Here is a 15,170-nt window from a genome sequence, read left to right as displayed (position 1 = left end):
GTAAAGGGAAACACATCATAGTTCAACCCTGTCTTAGTATATATTCAGCTCAATTACTGATCTTTCCTTGTACTTTAAGTGCGCTCATGTTAAACAATTGGTCCACATTATTGCATATAGCTTGAATAGACTAATTTTTACAAACAACACTCTCACTGAAAACACATTTTGTATCACTATTTATGGTCTGCTGTTATGAACATATGCAGTTACTGCAGGCACACATGGGCAATAGTTTTCTAGGTGTGAAGGTCTGAATGAAGCTGCTTATGGCTCTGCTGTTGTCCTTGTTGAGATTTGTGGCTGTATAAATGGATTTTAGGTGTAGGTTGCTTTCAATAAACAAATAAAAGTGTCCACCTTTGTGTTGTGAGACCTGAGGCTTGATTTTTTTGTGAATAAATAAAAATGTAGGCAACCCCCCCCAGACTGCGATCGCGAATGGACCACCCACCCTCACCCCCGGAACGCGATCAGACCGAGGGGGCCCTGCTCCCTATCTCGCACCGGGCACCACGTCAGCTAAGGACAGCCCTGCTGTCGATCATTAGTGCCTGTGTTACTGCTCTGGTGAGCAGTAGTGAAGCAAACATGGGCCACTGACTGATAGTTCAGTACAGACAGCAGTCATGACACACACAGCCATATCAAGCTGTACTAGCAAGGAATCTGCAGTCCGATGTGGACATTTTATTTTAAATTCAGTGCTAGGTCTTTGAAAAAACATGAAAATATGTCTATATAGCATGCAAATTTGCACTCCTAAAAATAATGCGTTATTCTTCCAGTTAGTGTCACTGTATGGCAATCAAGATATTAGATTCCATTAGGTTTACAGATGTGCACATGTAGGACAGGAACATAGCAAAAACAAACCAGCAAAAAAAGAGTAACTGTGTATATTAGTATATGTATAAGGGTCAAATCATGAGGAATCAAATTGCCATGACCTCTGGAGATACATTAACTCTATAAAGCCAATCATAGTAAGGCAAATCTATTTGTTTTTCTTAAAAAAAAAAAAAAAAAGTTTGCATTCTTTGTTTGGTATCATATTTGATACATCAAGCTTATATGGTATAATATAGGAGAATATGGCGGGATAAGACACCTCAGTTTTATTCAGATACCAGAAATTAATATGCAATTTGGTATTTTTATGGTCAAAAGATGTAAGACGACATTCTGTTTGTACACTGTAAAAAAAAAGATGAGCCAACTTAAAATTTTAAGGCAACCAGCTTCAGCAGATTTTTGAGTTTACTCAACTTATTTTTGTAGGAGATTCTCAACTTTTTGTTGTATAAACTTAAAACAACAAGTTGAGAAAACTCAAAAATCTGCTGAAGCTGGTTGCCTTAAAATTTTAAGTTGGCTCATCTTTTTTTTTTTTTTTTTTTTTTTTTACAGTGTAATGTAAATCAATGAGATCTTTATAGTCTGTATAGATGACTACCTAAATAAAATGCATATATCAATTGTCAGTCTATATTTCCTAAGAACTGTCTTAGTGTAAGATTAAATTCTTGGTTTTATGTTCAAAGGTCTCTAGTTTTAATGTGTTCCTCAAAAGCCCAATGTATCATATTAGATACTCACATTTAAACATGATTTTTCTAACCAATTATACATAATCAAGTAAACCTAAGTACTTCAGTCCAGTGACAATATGAAAGTTGTTTGAAAACATTTTTAAAATTATATTAAAACGCCTTGCTAAAAAAGTATGACCTGTTAATCACATTGCAGAAAGAATGACTATGTACAACATGTTTTTCAGCAAAATTTTGATCATGTTGATGATTTAGAGGCCTTAAAATTTGCGTATACAGTATAGGGTTAAAAACTAAAATCAAAGTGTAACTTTCAAAACTATGAAACTTCCAACTTCCTCCCCAGTCCAAAAACAGCATTTATTGAAACTAAGCAGTTAATTTTCTTCATTTTCAATGAGACATGAGCAATTGTGACTTCATGCGAATGTGCAGCAAACAGACGGGTGACTACAAGTGGGTGTACAGACAGTGAACCACCCTGAATACAGCTGGACACTGCCGGCAGATTTAGTTGATGTCATCATGAATGCCCCTTGAGGGTCAATTTTTGGCAGGAATAAACCTTACTAATCTTGGACCAGGCATTTAAAGGCTTTGAATGCAATCAATCAGTCGATCAATGAATGAATGAATCAATCAATCAATCAATCAATAAACAAAGCAAATGCCTTTTAAATAGAAAGCCTTTTTAAATATATATTACAAGAGCTCAGTTATATAATGCAGAAATTCTCATATCTTCAGACCAGAGATTAATACATTTAAAAGGGAATCCATAATTTAACTTTAATGTTTTAAAATCACCCAAATACATTCTTATTAATGTAATGAAGTACTGCGTTAAAAGTAAAAGCTTGTTTTCTAAAGTTAGATGCCATGTTTGGACAGTAATAAGGCATAACGCATTACTATACAGGCTGCTGGTTTTAGACTGCTCTCTGTCTGTGCTGTTTTTGCCTCTGCATCTCCCTCATCTTCTCTCTGTCTGTTCTCTGTCCTTGGTGGTGTCGTGTTGGTCGTAGAGGGAATACATTAAATAATCAATGTGAGGAATCTGATTAAAGAGAGTGCTTTTCCAAAAGGGGAGCAGAAGACAGCAGAACAAAAAAAAAGAGGCTGGGGAATAGACATAGCAATATATACACACACACACACACACAATATCATATATCAGTCAATTTTAATTATGATGTAGCATTTTACTTCATGTAAAGAGAGCCTTATTTTATAATGTTTTATTTATAACACCTCTGATAAGATTCACTTTCTTGATCTTAATGATGGATCAGATATTTTTTCACTCAAACAGAAAACAGATCTCTTTGGATCAGATATGAAAACGGTTTGCAATATAAATGATGTATGAGATGCAGTATGGACTGACCTCTGCACCACACAAACATGCATCGCTGCACATCTGTGTTTTCCATCAGCTTCTCAGGAGAACAGATGGTCGTGTGTTTGCAGAAAGCAGAAGGAAGAACAAACTAGCTGATGTTTATCTGCATTTTCTCTATACTGTATAATCTGTATGTGAACTTCCTACCAGGACAAATGTGGAAACACAAATAGGCGAAAGTTGTGTGTATGAGTTCTGTTTTGTGGGAATAAATAAAACTAGTAAATATGTGGGAGGTGCATACCTTGTATGACTTTTTTCTAATTACTTCACTTAGATGAAGTCAAACAGTTTAGGTGTAAATGCAAATTTAAATCATTCATATTTTGTTCCTGATTACTCATTCTTCAGCTGTGTGGGTAAGTACGTAAATAAACAGATGACGGACGAGACGTGACATAAATGAGGATGTTTAAAATGTTAGTCATTGTAGAATAACCCGATCAAATGCTCTGAATGTTTGGGGATTTTAGTTGCGCCAGTGTGACATGGCATCTGTGTTGACTATAGCGAGGAATGACAGTAAATACATGTTCATTATTTCATTGTTCTTTATTCTGCTTCCATCATCATTGTATTTCTAAAATAAAAAGTGCTATATTTAGTGAGCAACAGGCCTATTTGCAGCAGGTCTCTTAACAGATCTGTGCAAGTGTCAATCAGTATTCTGTGAAAGATGCATCTGATACATCTTTTATGAGAATTAAATATTTTCTGAGAATTCATTATTAAGTGAAAGAGTGGAATGCTCACATTATTCACTGCATATGTTTTTATATTCTTCACCCAAGTGAGATTTTCATTGAACAAATAGACACAACACTCCTTCACAGTCAATTCATATGTGCATGAGACCTTAATTTCAGTATTAATACAACACATGTGATGTGTAATTTCCAAAACCATTACTTGAGACAGCATCAGATATGAATATGTTTTGCATCAGTTTTTGTTTGCCATTAAAGACAGCACTGAGAGACCAGATGTGGGGGGAGGAGCTAATGAACTTGGACATGATCTTCTGGACTGTAGAAAACATCCTTTGACGTTTCCTTAGAAGCCCATGTTTTATATGCAAACAGATATGTAAACATGACCTGTTTTTATACTTCATGGAAATATGGTTGATGTTTTAAAAAATCCTATCTGATAATGGTACAAATACAATGGAGCATTGTGTTAAAGATTAGTTTGCATCAATCAAAGACAAAGTTCAGTCAAAATGTGTGAACGAGAAAACAGATAAACATGAATTTGATACAAACACATCAGAGCTGCTCAATCATGACATCAATTTGTAGGCAAACTGGAGGTTTCCTTTGGGAATTTCAGAGGGGTTTTAAAAATATTTTAGATTTCTGAGAAAAAAGGACTGTGGTTAACATTACTTGAAGAAACGTTTGTTTTTTGTTCTATAAATTACAGGCAATCACACATGAAACATTCATTTTGAAACCATTGCTATACTAAAAACCCATTTGTAATTCCTGAACCCATGAATGTAAAACAGACAATTCTATTCCAGAGTTTAGTGCTACAAACTGAACATCTCTAGTGACAAAACTATAGTCCAGTCAAGAAACTTTGATTGGTTTGATTTGCTGCAATACGTTTTTTATTATTCAATAAATAAATAAATTGCATTTATGTACAGCACTTTGGACCACTTTTTATAGTTTTGAAAGTGCTTTATAAATGTTTGCGTTAAGAGTCTCTATTTATCTTTAAATAAAATGCACTTTGCTATATATTGTGAAAAATTTCATTTAGTTTCGTTGTGTGATTTGTGGCCGGTGGCACACTTAAACGTACACAGTGTTGCAAAACAAGGGAGAAATGAAATGTGTTCGTCACATCAGTACACTTTTTACATCCACACTGAATTAAAAGTTGAGATGACGCAGGCACTGCCAGTAATTCAGATGACTTCCAGGCGCGCTGTTCTAGAAGCTCGACCTCCCCCCGCCGCGCCCGGCTTCAGAACAGCGCGCTCCGAGGGAGGACAGAGAAATCGGAAGAGCCTGCCAAGCCAGGGCAATAAACACAGGCGCACTCGAGTTCGCTCGCTCTATGCCCCGCCTCCTTTGCGTCAGTCGAGCTCAGCGATTGGACAAAATCCTGATCTCGTCCGTGAGAGCGTCTGAGTCCTGTCAATCAACGAGAAACTGGAAATGTGCAGCCCATTTTCGCATAGACCACTGTAGCTTGCGTGTTTGTACTGACGGAAAAGTTGGAAAAGGTCTTTTTAGAAAAGCGTATAGGCTCTTAAACGGTAGTTATTAACGCCAATAACGTGTTGACTGTGCTTACACCGGCGGGGGACGTTTTCTCAGAAGCCTTGAACGACACACAGAGGGGTAAGTTGTCCAGCCGCGTCGCTTTGTAAGGCAGTGAAGAAACGCGACTCTGTAGTTGTTGGTTGTACATGAGTCGCTGTGTCAGATCATGTGTTGCAGTGCAGCTCGTGCTGATGTATCGATCACAATCTGTGCTGCTCGATTCTGAGACGGAAATAATGTACACATGGTTTCTCTGAGTCGTTACATGAAGCTAGAAGACTGTGACCTGACAAGACGACAGCAGTAACATTTATAACTTCGAGCCACTAACACTTAGTATGTTGCTAAGTCCTTAAACATTACAAAATAAGAGTCTGAAGAAGCATAAAGTTTTCTGTTCTCTTGAAAGCATGTTTTGTAACCTGATGAGGAAGGGATTTTGACCTGTTTTGCTTTATTTGGTTGATTCCACATGCTTTATTATGCCAGAGTAGGTTTATAGATGCCATGCTGTCTTCTCAGAGTCAGTCAGTAAAGCTTTATTTGCGTGGTTGTCAGCATTTACAGTTGTGCCAAAGTGTACTTGTTGTACCAATTAGACAATACTGAAATTAAGGTGAGGTGAATAAAAAAATATGGAGTGAGAAAGGGACAAGTGGAAATAATGCCTTCTACTCAGTCAGAATCAATAAAACTTATCTAGCCATGGTATTATTTACAATATTGCAAAACCACCCAAAGTGCTTCCATTTCCTAAATAGACAGAAAACTAAGGTGAGGCCATTTAAGATATATATATATATATATATATATATATATATATATATATATATAAGCAAAAGACAGTGATAGAGTAGGCTATTAAACCTCTTTCTTTTTCACTTCTCGTTATGCTTGCAGTCAGTGGATTACGCCCACCGTCCCAGCATAAAAAGCAGCTTTGTATCTCGCTTTGGTAGAGATGTTGTAGCAGTTGCACTGGTTGGAAGGTTATCGCTTCTTTTCTCACGCGCTGTTTCCAGGGGGATTCCCCACCTCTGCGTCGTGACGTCACCTCTTCCAGTAGATGGCCGAGGGAATCCTCGCGCGCGACGCTGAGCGGCGGCACCTCGTCCTTCGCCGCATTTTCGCTTCTGACTTTCAGGTCACCTCACGGAGTTTTGCTTTACACGCCAAATGAGACCAGTTTCAGTTTTTGCACGATGGCCCCGAGCGATAGACACGGTAGAAATAATAGGTTACGAGATCTATTAATACTACTTATTATAAAGTGTTTTTTTTAAGTATTGTTGGTGCACCATATACACACCATGATAATGTGCTGTGGTATAGTACTAATACAAAGTTTGGATACAGCTTCTCATTCTTTATAATTATCATGTTCCACATTTTGAAATAAATGAAGTGGTGACCAAAAATGTAGCCTAAATCAAAACTTTATGAGGTGCATGAGGTGAGGTCTGGGATGCTTGAATTTTGGTTCCCACTTGCGGTGAACACTTGATGACTGCTTTTCCTGTAAAAAAAGAAAGAAAGAAGTAAAAGTGTTATATATATATATATATATATATATATATATAATTTTAAATGTAAAAGACTTCTATGCAAGAGTAAAAACCTGTTAATTGGTTAACAGTATTTTCTCTTAATGGAAACTGTAGTAAATCTAATAGGAAAGTTCATGTAATTTTGAATTAAAATGCTTTTATTATTTCATTTTCAAAAACTGTACAAGCAATCTTATAATTTACATTGAAAAACTGGGACACCTCACATTTGATGTTTAAAAAAAAAAAAAAAAAAAATTAAATATTTGTTTCCTCTTAGATTTTTCTCATCTTATATGCCAATTAGAGTTTTATTTTCCATCTTATGTTGTTAAATTAATGTTTATTGGATTATTTTTGTGTCATACCATGATATTTTCTGTTTGTGTTTATGGCCATATGTTCACTTTCCATATATTAATATTTATCTCAGCTTGTGGAAGAGGTACTTGAGGTGAACTTTGATCCATCATGTGGCTTTCTCATTAGAACTTTTTTAAGGTGGTTGGGTATTAGAATAAGAAACAGTTTGTAGCAATTTGGTATATTATTTCAGTTAATTAATGTTTTTAAATGTAATTTTAAGGGTAGTCTGTTACATGTTTATAATAATAACCCCTAAATGATCTCTTTCACAAGTCTGCATCATTAAAGATCTTCAACAGCTCAGATGATATCGCCCTTGCTGCTTCAGACAATTGGTTTCTCTATCTCTTCTCACTTACAATGCACTTCAGAGAAGGGCGTTGAGTTCGTTTTTCCAGGGACCTAGACCGCAACATTAGACATCTCATATCTACATCTTGTTTTATTTCTGGGTCCCTAATGACTCACCTCATTATCACCGAGTGAACCGATCTAATAAAGGCCAGTTTTACTCGTAACTGAGTACTATGCAAGACAAGGCTTTGGAGTATATAATTATAAATTATTTAGTGATATTATTTGGAAAAATAGCTTTAACCTAAATAATCATAAATATTTTCTATTGATTCCTTTTTTGCAAGATCTTTCAGGTTTTATGCTATTTCTTGTAGCTTTTTTTATTTGCACTCACATACTGAAAAAACCCCAAAAGTTTTACTTCCTCTCATTGTCATAGTGTCTCCAGCATCTGTATTATTTGGCCATACTGTATGTATTGGGGTGTAGTGGCATGACACTGTGCTCCTTCTGAACACCAGCATAGCATCTTCCATGCATTATGATATTCCTAGTTACTAGTTTTCCAGTTGGTTAAAATGAAAAGGGGAGTTTATTTCATTGGCATCACATTTGTTGACACATTAGCAACAATAAGGGTGACAGATACTCCCTAAACTCTGGGAAACTGCGGTAGAAGCCAAACTTTTCAGTTGAAAATATGTGGGTGGGGAGCTTGTTGATTTAGAGCAGTTATTGTTGCAGTTGTTCAATGAACCTTTGAAGACTATTTCATTTAAGAATAATGGTCCTTAAGAAGAAACATGGAAGTTAGCCATACGTGCTTCAGGTTCTACATTGACTGCACATTTGTTATTGGCAGATTTGTATTATGTAATTTATCATTTTTAAAAGTACACTCTGTTATTTTTGTTGCACTTCTTAGTGTGGTAGTTGTCTTGAACTTGCACTGATGTTGCCATTGTAGAAATGCACAATTTGTAGTCAACTTGTCATGTATTTTACAAGCAAAAGTGTAATAAGGGTTTAACAGAATACTATGAATTTATTTGTGTAATTGTATTAATGCATTTTAAGGCATGAGTGAGTGTAGTTATTACTGTAAATGTAAGAGAGTCTCTCTTAAAAATGATGTGATGGATATTCTCCCAGTCTGTTGATTATTGTGTTTCTTTGAGCTTTGCTGATGAGAATAAAGGTCAGTGTGGTCAGACATTGTTTGCATGGAAAGAACAAGTTAATACCCTGAGCATTTCTGACCATTTGAAGCTTTTAAACTACTTCTAGCTGAGCATATCAACCTGGATGTCCGGCTGCCCTCATTTGGTTGGTTTGCACTAAGTTTTGTATGCTACATGCTTTGTTTTTATACAGTGTACTGGTATATACAAAAAATACTTATTCTTTTGCAATGAAAAACCGTTATACTGCAGACAAGATCTTTGACAGTTTTTCTCAGTCTAGTTCTGTAATTTCTTTGAATTTCCTTCTACTGTGTTTCTTTTAGGTTGACCTAAATGACCTTTTTGTGATGTTTAAGACCAACCTGGTGTTGTCTTGTGCAAAGTGTTTAAAACTTTTTGAAGGAGGCTTACAGGTGTGCACAAGCAGCCATTATCCTTTTGACTTGTAAGATGAAACTCAGAATATGACATGATTTGCCACTTCTTCAACGATACGATACGTATGACATACTTTCCTTTCATTATGATCATCATATTGAAGATTCATTGTTTCATTGCCATTGCACCGGTTTAGAGTCGTGCACGCTTGTATGAAACCCATGTTAGTTTCACTGAAATGCTGGCAGCAGCTGTCAGCTGCTCTTGATATTACTTATTTATGTCCTGAGCTTACTTTGCACCAGACTGTCTGGAGACCTTGATTCACTCCTGCTTTAAAGAAAATCAAAGGTTGTGTTATTGCTGCAAATAAACAGTTTTTTTCTTGATCTGATATTTACACATGGGGAAGTCACACACAGGTCACATGATGAAATCTTACTGATCAGATAAATGTCAGAGTCCATCTGCCGTTTTGCAAGCTACTTAAAATGATTAGAGTTTATTAGTATTTTGTTTATATATATATATAAAATATAGGATAATATGAACATTTTGGACCATGTTGCATGTAGTCCAAATGAAAGTCTGAATAACTGCAGCTTTAGCCCTTTTCATACTGCATTCATTTTTCAGTTCAGTTCCTTTTGCAATGCACAGTTTTACCAGGAACTTTTGTGTCTCCACCTGGTTCTGTCTCCCCTTCACGCCCCATGGTGGTGTGTAAAGATCGCAGTCATCCAAATGATGAAAAAGTATTACCGTAAACATCACAACATATTTTGCGACACCACGAAATAAACAATAGAACATATGAAACGATAGACTTCGTCCATCCGATATATATCGTCATATCGCACAGCCCTACATTCAAGGTCAAAAAACACTTTAATTTTCTTATAATATGCATTTATTTTTACCTTATTTGCTCAATGACTCCCAAACGATTCGCTCAACGATTCATTTTTTCAAACCCCTCCTTTGCTTGACACTAATGTGCGGTGATTGGTCCCATTGGTCAATTTCATTTGAAGCAGTCTTATTGTGAGCATTTTGTGTACAGCCGTAACACCCCAAAAGCAGCACCTAGTGGCAACAAGTGGGCGGGCAATTTGCTAATGTTTCATTTTGACATCAACATGAAACTGCTTGGGATTCGTTTTAATAACGACTCGTTTCAATGATTCAGAGTTGACTCTTTCTTTTGAGATACAATAACTGTATAAACTGTGCACTTTCAGATTTAAAACTTTGCAGGATGTTTTCATTCACTTAGAGCTGTTACACACTGCATGAAAGGTCATTTTCAAAAATCCGTAATAGGGGCACTTTAAAAGCATCAGTGAAAATGTGTTAAACTCCAAACCAGTCAGTAGTGATTTAAACCATATGCCATTGTTTACCAGAAAAAGTGATTTTATGGATTTATGATGTAAGATTATAGCGCTATAGTTTCCAATTTGTTGCAGATTGTATTTGTGAAGAAAAAAATGAACAAAATTAATTTGTAAAGTAAAATGTAATATAGGCCTAATGAATATGTAACTATATCTAGCAAGTATTAAATATATTTCCCAGAAGGGCAAGAAATGTAATAAAGTATAATGCAACAGAGTTACTGTTGGGCAGTGGTTTTTAATACATGTTGCAAAGTTCAAACATCAGTGGATTACATGTATTTTTTTTTGTCATTCAGCCTTGAATATGCATGAACCTTGAATTGTTTTGCACTAATTACTTGGTCCACAATGTAGCGACACTGAAGTCACTGAAACGCAGTAGTCGTTCATATGGCATGCTGTGAAATGGATTGTACTTTGAAAGGCCTGAAGTAAAACTGAAGTAAACTTTGGGTTATTATCCAAAAGTCTACTTCCAGTAGACTGGTTTACTTTGTATACAAGTGGCGTTGTCCTGTCTGATGGAAATAAGGCTTACTCTGTGGAATAAGAAGTATATGTAAATGACCGTTTATGTAAATCACAATTGTTTATCTTCCTTTCACTGTTTTGAATATAATCCTGTGCTAGTGTTACGGTTAATTCCAGAATTTATCGGAATAACAGAAAATCGGTTTCAAGTAGTGCCACTTAACTAAACTGTACGTCTCTTTCCACTTGTATCTTGTGAATGATTGTGCCGTAGGAGGTGAGAGACATTGTTAAAGACAGAGAACGACAGATCAGAACACAGTTAGCTTCTTCTGCAGTCTTCACGGAAACGAAAAGGAGGCTAAGGTCACAGCCAGGCCTGGGCCTTTTATCTCAGGGTAAACATTGGCCTCATCTGTGAGTGTCACTACCTTTGAACTACACCAACATTAAGCTTCCAACAGCTCAATTGGAATAGTTTGCAAGAGCCCTATTAGAAACACAACGAGGCTGTGAAAGCGGAGTAGTGAGTCGATGAGTTTACTTCTCCGGTGTGATGACGCTTCATGTCCCCAAAAACCTCTGTAGTTCCATTTAGACTCTTGTTAGCAACCGCCTTTTTCAAGACAAGTAAAAGCTTTAAAAAATCCCAGAGGGGTATTACTGATGCATTTTATGGCATAGAATAATATGTGAAAATATCTTGAGCTTTGAACCCGTTAAAAAACCCACTGACTTCATGATGATGGAACCGCAAGTGCTAAAATGAGAACTCGTTTCCAGGTTTTGGCCTACAAAAATACATCACCTCTGCAGCAGTGTTAATTTTGGCAGGCATTTTTGATTTAGTCTTAAGGCCATTGCACACTGAGTCCGAATTTTTCGTCCGAAATTTTCGCACGTTGAAAAATAAATACGACCTCACGTTTTGTCAATCACGTTTGCACACTGCCTCCGAAATTTCCGTCCGTCAAAAAAAAATTCGGATCGGGTTCGATTTTTTGCGTTTTTCGCATCAGTATAAAGCATTTTGTGATGCTTTGAGAAGGTGTTTTGACCATTCAGAGCCACCTTACAAGCAAAAGCCAAAATCCAAAATAGTGTCAGACAAATTAATACACTTCGTCTTGCAGCACAGCGCACTTTATGACAAACAAATTGCGGAATACAGAATATAAAGAACTGCTGTAGCCTATTTTTGTATGCCTGGCGCCCACCTTTCCGATGCCGCAGTTCGGTGTGTGTGTGTGTCTCCATACCTCAGACAGTCTCTGTTCAGGATAAATTGGTTCACGGAAATTGGTGGTCTTCTTTTTATTATGTGGATTCAGTATCGCTAGCAAAGTATCAAACTGAGGCATTGACATCCTGAAATAAACTTTGAATCTCTCGAGATAATCCCGCAGCTCTGGTGGAACCTTCCTCTCTGCGCAATCTAAGGATTGGATGGACCCAATATTTCCTTTTTTCTTTTTTTAAAAAGAGAGAGGACAACAAAATCATCCTCACTACTTAAAGATATTTTGTATAGTTTTGCGAATTTTTTCGCAACGGATTAATTAAAACGCATCGGACTCAGTGTGCAAGGTCTCTGTGCGTGACGAATTTTTAAGATTGCGAATGCGAAAAAACGCATGCAAAAATTTCGGACTCAGTGTGCAGAGACCTTTAGTCTTTATCTTGAGACGAAAGTGCTTAATAGTCTTAGTCACATTTTAGTCATTTGAGTCTATCATAGTTTTAGTCGACGAAAAGTCAACTTTTTGTCAACTTTTAGTCATTACTTTTAGTCAAACTGCAGTTACCAACATTTATTTTGGTAGATTTTATATGTAGTATTCTAACAAAAATAGTCATCAATACTTCTCTCTTTAGACCAAAACAATTAAGCTTAGTTATGAGAAATTTGAATCAAGGATTGAATTTGGAAAAACTGGAATAAATTTTCATTTTTTTGGTAGAAATATAAATTAAACTCATTTTTCAGATACAGTAGGTTTACTTAACAAGTATACATTTAACATCTTTTGTTGGTTAACATTTATGACAGATAATTTGGAATGCTGTCCATTTAAGACGGAAGGTATGTATGTAATAGCCTACTGACATACATTCAGTTTTCAACCACCTGTTTAAGCTCACTTAAACCATAACGGACTGTATTTCTGTGAGATGCTCTACATGAGAGACATGTGGACTGCTGTGTGTGTATTTGAGCGCTGAGAACTGATCGCGCGCTGTATGAGAACTGAAGAAGTGGAGCGTGCGCGAGAGAGAGCACTTCTATCAGCGCGTTTCCGCCTATCGCACCTTCACTGACTTTAAGTTAATCGACAATGAATTGTGACTCCCGGGAAAAACAGGACGTCTGGTCACCCACTCCCCAACCCTTCGGTTACTGAGGCCATTGTTTCAGATCGCTAGTTCGCGTTTTGGTAGGTTATCCGTCCACTGCGGCTGCCATACTGAGACTAGATATGCAAACGCCCCTTATCCAATGACAGAGACGCACATTTTGAAAGACAAGACGGTTAACTTAGCCTATAGGATGTATTTTGAATGTCCGGTAGTCCTCAAATAACATTTTAGTCCCGTCTCGTCTTGTTAACGAAGACGCGCATAAATTTCGTCATAGTTTTTATCATCAGATATTAGTTTTAGCTCGTCAACGTCTCGTCTTAGTCACAGAAAAAAGGTTCGTTGACGAATATTTTTTGTCGTCGTCTTCGTCAACGAAATTAACACTGCTCTGCAGCACTCGAACACTTAAAAAAAAAAAAAAAAAAAAATAGGGTGCGATGTCATAAATGTCAGCAGGATGGATTCTGATTGGATGTCAATGTTTTTATCGTTCATCAGCTGGAAAAAAATTCTGAAAGTGATTGCAACAATATAATTTCTCTGTGCCTTTATAGTTATAGCTGTGCTGTGGACTCTGCTATTCTTTAATATTGAGAGAGTTTTTTATAACTATATCTTTATCGGTATCTATCTTTATAGTCATGTCTTATAGTTGCTTGGTGTGAACGGGCCTTTAGTGTGAAGAACACGAATAATAGAACTAAAAAGAACCTTCTGTGCAATAGAAATATTCCATGTTAAAGGGGTAGTTCACCCAAAAATGAAAATTTGCTGTAAATTTGCTCAGCCTCAGGCCATCCAAGATGCGTATATGTTTCGCCATTGTGGGATTATGTAAACAAACTAGTGAATTGAACCAGTTAATTGAAATGAACTGTCTGTAAGAACCAGAAAAAGAATCTCATCTCTCGCTGACGCGTCGCCAACACCTCGCAGACGCCAAAAAAATATTTAGCATGCCAAATATCTGCACGTGGTGTCAGGTGTCGCGACGAGCTACAGCCAATGAAAGAGGAAGGCATGGGTTGAGGTCACCGGAAGAAAAACAACAGCTGCAACTTCGCTTAAAGAAAAGTTAGGCTTTTATTTTTGTACATAAGCGTCTTTCACAGGCTTTTGGCTGCTATATTTTTTTATTAACCACCAATAGTTACTGTTGCCATGACCGACAAACACTCTCACACTATACATCACGTTCTCACGCAGTGAAAAACACATCTCAGAGCAAAGAGGAAACTGACCACACACCGACAGAGCAGGTTACTGCTGATATGTCTCAGGACTCTCAGCTTTTAAATTGAGTCATTTTTAAAGAAATTCAAACAATAAATACCTTTTTGTGGCTCTTCAATGTGTCGTGACAGGTCACTGTATTGCCTCAGTTCATCAAACACATGAACCGATCATCTTTTCATATTTACTTAATACACAAAATGAACACGAATAAACAAAGTGTTTAATTTCGACCGCGGAACACACCATTTTTCAAGTTTAAGTCCACCGAAGTTAATCTACTCTCCTGTCTGATTTGTGGTTAAGGCTAGAAGGGATACAGCTGCGGCTACTGGGCATGCGCATTTACATATTTTCCAAGTCTACAATATAACGTGAAACCTACAAAATGGTTTTAAAAAGTACATAGCGCCATAGTTTCATCACTTAAGAGTGTCGCTGTGACCGTCTTTTTGCAGTAAAGCACCCGTCATAGTTTAATGAGTGGGAAGATGACAAAGCGATGCGAGGTTAGCTGCATTGAAAACAGATGAGCGCACATGTGCATATACAGCTCCCATTCGGGGCGAAGTTCATGGGATTTTGTCCACAGAATGATAAGAGCACACGTTTCAACATTTTATTATTTAACACACGTATTTAACTTAAGTGCTGCAAGCAATGCAGCTGTCGGGCAAGATGGTGGATTGCAACGGCGGC

The 15,170-nt window shown here is 36.9% G+C and overlaps 1 protein-coding gene across 3 annotated transcripts in view; it reads left to right on the top strand.

Annotated features, from left to right (window-relative positions):
- Positions 1-5,107: 5,107 nt before the first annotated feature.
- The window catches only part of stat3 (signal transducer and activator of transcription 3 (acute-phase response factor)), a 35,961-nt gene continuing 25,898 nt past the window's right edge, over positions 5,108-15,170 (top strand). For 2 of the 3 annotated variants that reach the window (XM_079415216.1, XM_079415220.1), the window contains exon 1: positions 5,108-5,312. The gene's annotated coding sequence lies outside the window, so the exon portion shown is untranslated. The remainder of the gene's footprint in view (positions 5,313-15,170) is intronic. The other variant, XM_079415218.1, reaches the window with a different exon arrangement.

This window comes from Barbus barbus (assembly GCF_936440315.1).
Source record: "Barbus barbus genome assembly, chromosome: 4".
Taxonomy (NCBI): domain Eukaryota; kingdom Metazoa; phylum Chordata; class Actinopteri; order Cypriniformes; family Cyprinidae; genus Barbus; species Barbus barbus.
This window is presented reverse-complemented; position numbering and strand designations above follow the sequence as displayed.